The sequence below is a fragment of the Eurytemora carolleeae genome, unplaced genomic scaffold, assembly GCF_000591075.1.
Source record: "Eurytemora carolleeae unplaced genomic scaffold, Eaff_2.0 scaffold1351, whole genome shotgun sequence".
In the NCBI taxonomy this organism is placed as follows: Eukaryota; Metazoa; Arthropoda; class Copepoda; order Calanoida; family Temoridae; genus Eurytemora; species Eurytemora carolleeae.
Genome location: NW_019397493.1, coordinates 9236 through 18983, shown reverse-complemented (window position 1 = coordinate 18983; position 9748 = coordinate 9236). Strand labels below are relative to the sequence as shown.

The 9748-nt window shown below is 31.9% G+C and overlaps 1 long non-coding RNA gene across 1 annotated transcript; it reads right to left on the bottom strand.

The window, feature by feature from the left end:
• Positions 1 to 467: 467 nt before the first annotated feature.
• Positions 468 to 1559, bottom strand: LOC111714578 (uncharacterized). Its single transcript, XR_002768009.1, has 2 exons — positions 1429 to 1559; positions 468 to 868 (listed from the first exon to the last, which is right to left on the bottom strand). It is a non-coding gene; the product is annotated as an uncharacterized LOC111714578 (long non-coding RNA).
• Between the last annotated feature and the right edge of the window lie 8189 nt (positions 1560 to 9748).

Sequence of the window (9748 nt, the reverse complement as noted above, 5' to 3'; positions counted from 1 at the left end):
CAAATGAAAAAAGAAAAACGACATGTCCTCTAATTAGTTGGTATGATTTCAAAGATTCGGTGGAGATAAATGTCGTCTTTGTAGGAATACGTAAAAAATATTTACAACTCAAAATTAGATAGAGTATTTTTACTGTCGTTTGGTGGCTTAATTTTTTTTCACTGTATATCTATGTAAACTAAATAGTCTAAATAGTCCAGGCCCCAGCCCTCTAAGTAGCATTAAAGTGAATATTTCTAGGGTTATTATAGGTTTACTGTTCAATTTCTAAAGCCAGCTAATTTTTAAAAAAATTTAGACTTCTAACTTTTTGAAACACTCATGCATTATATGAATTTTACAAAAAATCATTTAGATTACCTTGTTTTAAAAGTGAGGAAGTTTTGGTGGGTTAAACAATGACTGAATTATACACATTATATCATCATACACAACAACAACAAAAAACAATAATAAAAATACAAAAATATTTTTAACTATTTATTAAAATTGTTTTAAATTTCGTATCATGTGATGACCTTGTTTGTTTACTAAAACATTTAGATGCCTTATTCTTTGGTATTTTACAAAAATGTTGATAATGGAGATCTTGGTTCTTTTACAGTTATTGATGGGATTACAGAGGATAAGAGAAATTTCTTGCGGGGTAGATTTCTGAAAAGTTTCGAAAAAGTGCTCAAATTTGGCTTAAAATCAAATTTGGCAAAATGAAGAGCACACACTCAGCTATATCTGATTTCATTAGTGTCGTCAATTTTCAAAGAATTCGGCCACAATACCTGCTTCTTTTTGTTCTTTGGAAATTTAAATCTGGATGTCCGAAGGGGTGGAAGGCATCCAGGCACAAAACTAGTTCTTCGCCTGCCTCCTAAATGAAAAAATATAATTAAAGAAGACCAAAAAATATCATTTAATCCATAATAATGTAATGTTGACTTAGTATATGTTCATAGTATACCATTAAAGTACCCCCCCCCCCCCACCTTGATGGATTTAAAATTAAAAAGAAAATATGTCGTTTTTTATCAAAACAAATCACACAGACATCCATATTGCGAAATTTAAATATAATATACATGTTATCTCACAAAACACTTTGCAGATCCAAAATTTTGATTGCAACAGATAACTTAAAGAAGTGATTGTAATATAAAAAGAATGCCTGGAACAAACTGAAATATCGGGAATTCTAATGTTAACATGATTGTGAACATTTAATCAAAATTGTTGCCTCACCCAATATCCCTACTCCAAATTTTTTTTGGGACACCCTGTTTATAATATATATATCTACATAGACTTTCCATTCATAATTAAAGCACTTTTAAAATTTTATATATTTCTTATGTGTTCCCAAAAATAGTAAAATACGACATTTGAGAAAAAAATTAAATATCCATAGAAGACGACATTTCATTAGAAAATTACCGTTTCTTGTTGCCTGTATTTCCCCTGGATCTGGGGGTTTATCCACGATTAGATCATTCCAGAGCACTTCTCCAAAGATATCATTAAACATTTCTGAAATATGTTTTAACGTTATACTTTCCAATTACAATGTTAAAGGGTTATGTACAATATCTGTTTCAACCCCGTTATTTAGTCAATAGAACTTTAAATGAAAAAGTGTAAAACCAGAAATACAGAACATATAATATTGCACTAATTTCACTAAAAGATAAGCACTTTAGTTTTACATGACCACTTTTATTTATAGTTTTGTCAGACAGAAAATTTGAGTTGACACTTGTGACGTTTAAACAGCTGTACTGAAAGTGTACGCATTATGTGTTGCCGTTCTGTTGTGCTTGACAACCTATTTGGTTCATACAAAGTTTTATGGTTCAAAAAAATAAACTAGAAGAACTTATTTAGCCATAAACAAACTTGTAAAATTTAAATATTGATGTCTAACAATATTTATTTATTACATTTACAATTTTTATATAGCTAGGCCTGAATTTTAGAATATATGTGTATACATAAAACAAGGGAAATGCAGGGTTTCTTTTCAATCTAAAAATCAGCAAATATTTAAAATCTGAAAAGTTTTAATGAAATCATTTAATTAACTGGCTTCGCAATGTTTGCACTACTTCAAAGTTTTAATCTTTATTTACAATAGAAGTAAGAAAATAAGAAGAATTAACAAAAATAAAAAAGGATAGAATTAATAAAAATAAAATAGGAAAGAAAATGAGAAGTATTAACAAAAATAAATTAATGATAATTAATGATAAGTAATAAAAATGAGAATTCATGGTAATGATTTCTAGATTGTCTTTATAAGAATTTTTTTATTTATACTTCTACAAGGAAAGCTTAAATCTGTAGAATTTTTTTGTGAGCTTGTGTGCTGATGTATAAAGATTGCACATTATTATATTGTTGTAAAATGAGAAAATTCCAATATGCAAACAAAATACAGTTGTCCCACTTTACTGTTCATATTGCTGAAATATTGCATACACATTATTTACAATTGTGCAGAATATATAACAGTTTTTAAACACTTTTATAAAATAAACTCAAGCAGACGTAAATTTATCATGATTTTTGAAACTAGGTCTAACAATGCAATCTCCAAGTTGTCCCTTAATGCTCATGTTTATTGCATGGGACACCCTGTACATTTGCCTGGATCAAACATTTTTCAGAAAAAAAATGTAATTGTAGAATGCTGGTCATTTACATATGTATTAAATTTATTTTTATTTATTTCTATACATTTCTATTTATTTCTATTAATTTCTATTCATTTGTATTATCTATATATATTACTTTTCTTGCCTGTTTGTTTGTTTGTATCAAAGAAAATTCAAATCAGTTCATTTTTATTTATGCTATTAGTTTCTATTCATTTCAAGCATATACTTTTCTTGTCTGTTTGTTTGTATCAAATAAACGTCAAAACAGTTAAATCGAGGGGGCCCAACTTTGTTTAGTATTGTTCACTGTTCATTTAAACATTGCAAAAATAACCTGAATGCATGTTTCGCGACCAGTTGGTCTTGATCTATTTATGAGTAGACCGTGGATGATTTCCTCTAGTTTCTGTGATGCCCCTGGATCTGAATATGTGTACACCACACATATTCAGATCCAGGAATCCGGCACCACAACTAGTTTTACTTGTAAATACAAGGGAACTCATGGGGTCCACCAAGGATGTAATGCAAGGAAAGTTATTTCAGAAGTGTACGCATCTTTTGCATCTTTTGTACTGCAGTGTACTGTCTCTGGGCGGTAATGTAAACACAAGACGGATGTACAGCCTGACATGGGATCCATCTTTCTCATAAAAAAATCAATAAAATATTCTGGTCATAGGAAACTATTATGTGAATTATCAAAATTATCAAATTTAATGCTTTTATCCTCCTCGGATACTAAATGAACACTGATGCATCTATTCTTGTTTACAAATTTTGCCCAAAGAGAACTGGTTTCAATATGTACGCAGAGTATACACGACGCAATTAACTTTCCTTGCATTACACCCTTGGGGCCCACTATAGTTTCAGTAGAAGTAAATATTTCCATTTACTGATAGCGCCGATTAAAGGATTCATATCTCTAATTGGATAATGAGAATGATAGAAAGATATATGTTACCGCCATACTATTTCTATTGGTTCAGAATAGACAACAAAACACATGACTGAACCCTGATTTGATCAGGCGCTAATGGACTCGGCATACAGGAGTGGGGGACTGTACACAATTTCTCAGTGTTAGCTTAGTGTCGGTTCAAGAAACATATATCTGTGAATTTATCCTTTATTATTACTTTGATGCTTAAATGCTCAGTAATTTAAACTGATTTTATTTTCAGAGAAAACATTTTGTGACCAGATAAATAGATTCCATAATTGGTCATGTTGAGGTGTTTGTTTTGTTCTCGGGTTTGGTATAAATTTTATATTGTACAGGGTAGACCAAATCACTTGTAATTCTTTTTTTTTAGTCTTAATTATACTATGAAGGACGGAGCTTACCTTGAAGTTACACATACAAAATTTTAGAAGTGTTCTTATTGTTTTACACCAAGATATTTAAAGATTGTATACATAGTTCATTTTTAAATTTGTTTTTTATTATTCTACGAGGTTCTTTTTTGTAGATTGAACCAATCAAACTAACCATGCTTGTCTTTACTCGGAGAGATTGAATAGAGTAAAAAGTAGTTAGGGATACAGTCTGCTCAGCAAGAACTAGATTTTGTAGGGATATAGATAGTTCATTGAACAGTAGGGCGGTCAGTGTGATCGTTTTATAATGCAGAAAACCAAATTGAACCTGAATTTTTCTTTTAACATGTCTTACTAAATTCCATTCCATTAATTTGATTTTTTAGTTTTGAAAGGTTTGCAATAAAACAGGACAAAGGGAGCATATTGTTACTGGAGCATGATAAGCCTTTTTCATTTATTTTTGCATATTTAGCGTTCATGGACGACCCATTTTGATCGTGTTTTTTTCCATTGTTCCAAACAAATTTACTTAGTTTGTTCTTAAAACCAGAGTTACTTTCCATCTATTTTGTTTCTTTTCTCATTGAATGATTGTTTAGTAAAATCATTCATTCAATAAAGCTGTTTTTTTCCAAAGTTTATTCAATAAAATTGTACGTTCAGTAAAAGAAGATTGTTTTTTTTAAATGTTTGTTCCAAAAAATCATTCATTAATTAAAACTCTATTGCTTTTTCAAAATCTTTTTTTAAAATTTGTTTGTTCAGTAAAAAAAGACCAAACAGATGGGAGTCACCCATTGTTAGTTTTAAATTGGTGTAACACATTTTTTTGCATTTATCCTGTTAAAATAAAAACCCATTAAAATTCTTTTTTTTTATTAAAGAAATTTTTTCTTTTAACCTTTTAAAAATGAAAAACTTTTTTATTTGTTTTTTGTTTTAATTTTTAAAGTGGTCTTAGATTTGTTGAAAACAATTTGCCTGATAGTATTTTGTACAAAGAATTAAATTAAACCAACATTATGTTCTGTAATCAATCTGTTTAAAAAAAACTATCTCCAACTTTCAAAGCGCAAAACAATAGTTTAGAATTTTGTATTCCAGAATATTGATCTCCACATGCTATGTTTGAATGTGTCACTATTAAAGGGAGTGTTCGCGAAAAATGAAAGGGGGTATAGGCTTAATGCAATAAAAAAAGCGCTTTTGATCGCTACTAATCTTACTTCTATCTGTTGTGTCTATAAGGTGAAAATTGTTAAAGATGTCTCATACCGAATAACATGGCATCCATACAAATTGAGAAAATTTCAACATACGACTTAGACTGTAAAAAAATCAATTTAATTTCAAACAAATCATTCAGATATTACAACCAATAGTTATCGATTATCTTTCGCCACATTTGTATGTAGTTGTAAGCTAAATATTATTTAAAAAAACAAAATCAAAACTAGTATAAAATATTAAATATATACAAATGTGGCGAAAGATAATTGATGACTATAGGTTGTAATATCTGAATGATTTGTTTGATATTAATTTGATTTTGTTACGGTCTAAGTCGTATGTTTCAACTTCCTCAATTTGTATGGGACCTACGCTCTTCGGTATGAGACGTCTTTATCAATTTTCTCCTTATAGACGCAACAGATAGAAGTAAGATTAGTAGCGATCAAAAGCGCTTTTTTATCGCATTAAGCCTATACCCCCTTTCATTTTTCGTGAACACTCCCTTTAAATTTGAGGATCAAAGCTTGCTCCCTTCATTTTAGTTATCCCTAAATATTAAGAATAAATCCCTAAGATGGGGTATGGAGATCAATACTTGATCCCAAGGTTAAAACACAAAAGATGTAACTTTTGTTGTATTTTCCTTCAAACTAACTATAGACTTTAACAGTTTCATATGTCACACAGACTGCAAGGGGAGGAAGAGAACTGGTGTAGATTCTACAACACTGTCTTTCCGCCCCACAAGTCCAAACTTTCTCAGAAGTATTTCTGGTTTAAAAAAAGAGGCAGTTCAGTGTGGAATTATAAAATAGCCCAGTAGGAGGTTAAAATGTTCTAAAAGATCCAACGAGGTTATAGTATATAGAGTGAGGATGTACGCTAATCCTTTACTTATTACAGGCCTTGTACTCCACTTTTAAAGGTCAATCTGTATATTACAGTAGTACGTGAAAAATTTTTTACAATGATGAAAACTTAAAGGGACTGTAAACATTTAATTTTAATTGATCTTTTCCGTTTATAGAGAGCCGTGCACAATACACAACGGTACCTGTAAAAGCTATGTTTGATCAGGAATTCATAATTTTCTCTTTGAAAATAGATTGTTATAACTGGTTTCTCTACAAAGTGACTTGCGGAGTTTCTGCACTTGAAACAATGAGTATATGGTCAGAATTAAACACCCTTTGATCTAAACAAATGCCTATATCTTTCTATATTGATCATTACTGGTTTAAAGAGTATCTTTGTGAATTGGTCATGCCCCTTTGTTCCATAATTTTTTTTTCAAATTGCCGATTGCATTTAACTAGGGTTAACCACTGCTCTTTTACAAGATGCAATATGACATTTTCATAAAGAGACGGACTAAAACAATCTTTAACAGAGCAATACTTCATTGTTTACAAACAATTCTGAGTAAACTAAGTAAACTTTACAAACACTTGTATGTACTGAAAGATTAAACCGTAAAGTCTTTATATCCAATATTAGTAAAATGTCTTAAGTGTACACTAAAGCTAAATAGAGACCCAGGTAGTCAACTATCATCCCCCCCTGAAAAGATCAGATAAATGTTGTGTTCCACTTTTAAAACATTACTAGCGAAAGATCGATTTATTGAACATATTGTTACAATAAGAGATAAGAGAGTTACAGAGATCAATTAAAACTAATGATAAGCGATTGCGATATTATCACAGAAAAGGTATATAGTATATAACCACTAACCAGCACTGACAAGGACGCACTGCCTAAGTGGCTCAAAAGGGATTTACTAACCGGCTATACAGCTGCATTGATATAATCATATTAGTGTATATTTCTGATTAATAAATCAATCGACCTGTAGAGTTTTTGGTCATTGAATATGTTGTGCACATTATTGTCTGCACAAAACTCTCCACTGCACAGTGGTTCCAGAGCCCAAAACTTAAGACAGGGTATCGATATGAAAACCAGTTTTGAAACCCGGGTTTCACGAATGGGGTTAGGCAGTTTTGTGAATATCAGTATTTTTGTAATGAAATATTATTTTTTTTCCGTTTGTTTACATTCTCCATTTTATTCGAATTTGTCAAATCAAAATCTACACAAATGTTAAGAACCCAAAAAGGAAACTCGGGAGTTTCGATCAACGATACTCTTTTAAATTTCGGACTCAGTGGTTCCAGGGAGGGAGTATGGCTAAAAACAAATATTTTCTTTCTCAGCCCATTGTGCATTTTCACATAAACTTGCGGCATTGAGCATTGAGTCCACTGACTGTTAAGTGGATATTTTCCACAGCAGGTTCTATTGTGTACAAGTACTGTACTCGACCAATCAGCAGACATTATTCAGGGATATTTAAGGATCCTTTGGATATGAAATACAAAATCTTCAAAAATAGACTAAATTCATAAATTTTATGGTCATCTTGAAAATTGAGGTATTTCTTTAAAAGTTGTAAAACTTGACCCCTGAATGGATGTTATATGCAACGAGTGGCTGTTATATGGCAGAAAAAAAACCTTTAATGAAACTGTAGTATTTTGTGACGGTACACTATTGGCCTGCTTAGCCCATCAGGTAGAGCATATGATCAGTCTGGTTAGTCTGTGGTTACAATACATCAAGGTTTACTTTGTTAAGCTAATGACCGGCCAATCCCCCCTCTCTGTTGACAGTGCTTCATTGTGAACTTGGGCAAGTTTTTTGTGTACAGAAAAATAAACACTCCCTTGCAGTGTACATTTTGCTATATTGAATTTTTTTCTGGAACTAGATATTGATCATACTTCCAATTGTTTAGAATAAAACATCGTTCATTTCTGCCCCTAATATCAATTAATCAACATTTGGGATAGTATTGGATGGAATTATATGGAGTCTGAGTTGGCTTGCTGTATAATCTGTGGGAAAACTTTAATATGGAATATTTCTTTAGAAATTCAGAGTTCCTGGAAATCATCCAAACTTCTTCTAAAATAGAACATACCAAATATTTAAAATATCTTTCAAGTTTCAAAAATATTCATGCAAGGATGGACAATTATCGTTTACACTGTTATGTCATGGCTTATAGATTTGTACACACTAAACACTTGGGGGTTGTTTACATTCATAATTTGAAATTTTTTGGTTTGGAATAATAATGGACATACGAAAAAGATGGTGTATCCCCTGTACATCCCCTGTACAACACTTCTGACCTATATGTACATCTGCTACAAGGGGGGGGNAAATGTAAAATGTAGTCCTACTAGACAAAATATTGAAATAAATGTGGTAGGCAACCTGTACCCGTTTGACATCTGACCCACAGATGACGTCAGAAAATGGATTTGCGGCATGCACTTACCCCTATGCCTTCTGACCCTCACCCATTGGACTTCCAGCAAAATTTCTTAATTTGTTTTTGTTAATTATAGAAGAATGCAGCATTAATTTAAATGTATAACGACGTCATGGTATCTATCATTTAATATATTTCTTCTTAATGATATTTTTTGTTTGTAACAGTAGCACATGCACCCGCTGAAATCAGCAATAGTTTAAAAATTCAGATCAAACAACATTTTAATGTAGAGTATTTGTGGCATTGCACTATTTACATTACTTACACATATGTCTTTCAACCCACATTTGTATTCACAAGATTTTTAAATAAAAAGTTAATGTTTTGCATAGTCCGAAAAATGCTAAAAATGAAAAAGTAACCATTATCGCTGTCAGTTGCCTGACTACTTCCGAGCAGAGCAGACCTATCCTATGTGGGTCCCACAATTTCAGCTAGAGAAGTGCTGAGTTTAGTTGAGCATCTTGTGTCCTACAGGGGAAGCAAGAATTGTACATAGATCAAAAAATAACTTTGAATTCCACTTGGTGCACTGAAAGAAGGAGTTTAACACCTCGTGGGTATCACTAGCCATGCCAAAGATACCTGTTTTTTACTCAACCAGATAAGAGGACTGGACTGCTATGGAAGATTTCTCTCAAGAGAGCTTTCAGGGCTCACAACTCCCCATTTTGCATTAGGGGTGCAGTTATGGGTTTTCCTTAAAATGCCCCTTAACTTGGAAAGAGTATAATAAAGAAGGGCAACAGGGAGCAATCCCCTATACCCTTCCTACTACAAACCTTATCTCTATCCTACCTGCTCCATAACTCGATGTCAAAAGAACTATTTGGAAAGGCCTTAAAGCGTAAAAACAAGAAACAAGAAGCAAGAAGAAAAAAGAAAATTTAACAGAAAAAAGTGGAAGAGAAATCTCTTGACATTAGAGAAGTGGGCTTAGAAGACGTCCCCCCCCCNCCTCCAAGAAAATATCATGGAAAGTGTGTAGAAAAGTGGCTGATGCAATCAGCATGTGTTAACAAAATAGAAAGCCTAAAACTTTATTTTCATTCTATTTTTGCAACAGATACTGTTGGTAACAGGGTTACCCACAAAGAATGAGACTCTTAAAATAGGACGCAACCTAAATTCCACCTTAAATATATCAAGTATAACTTTCATTCAGTCGTCTCTGAAGTCTTATCCTTTACTGGTAACC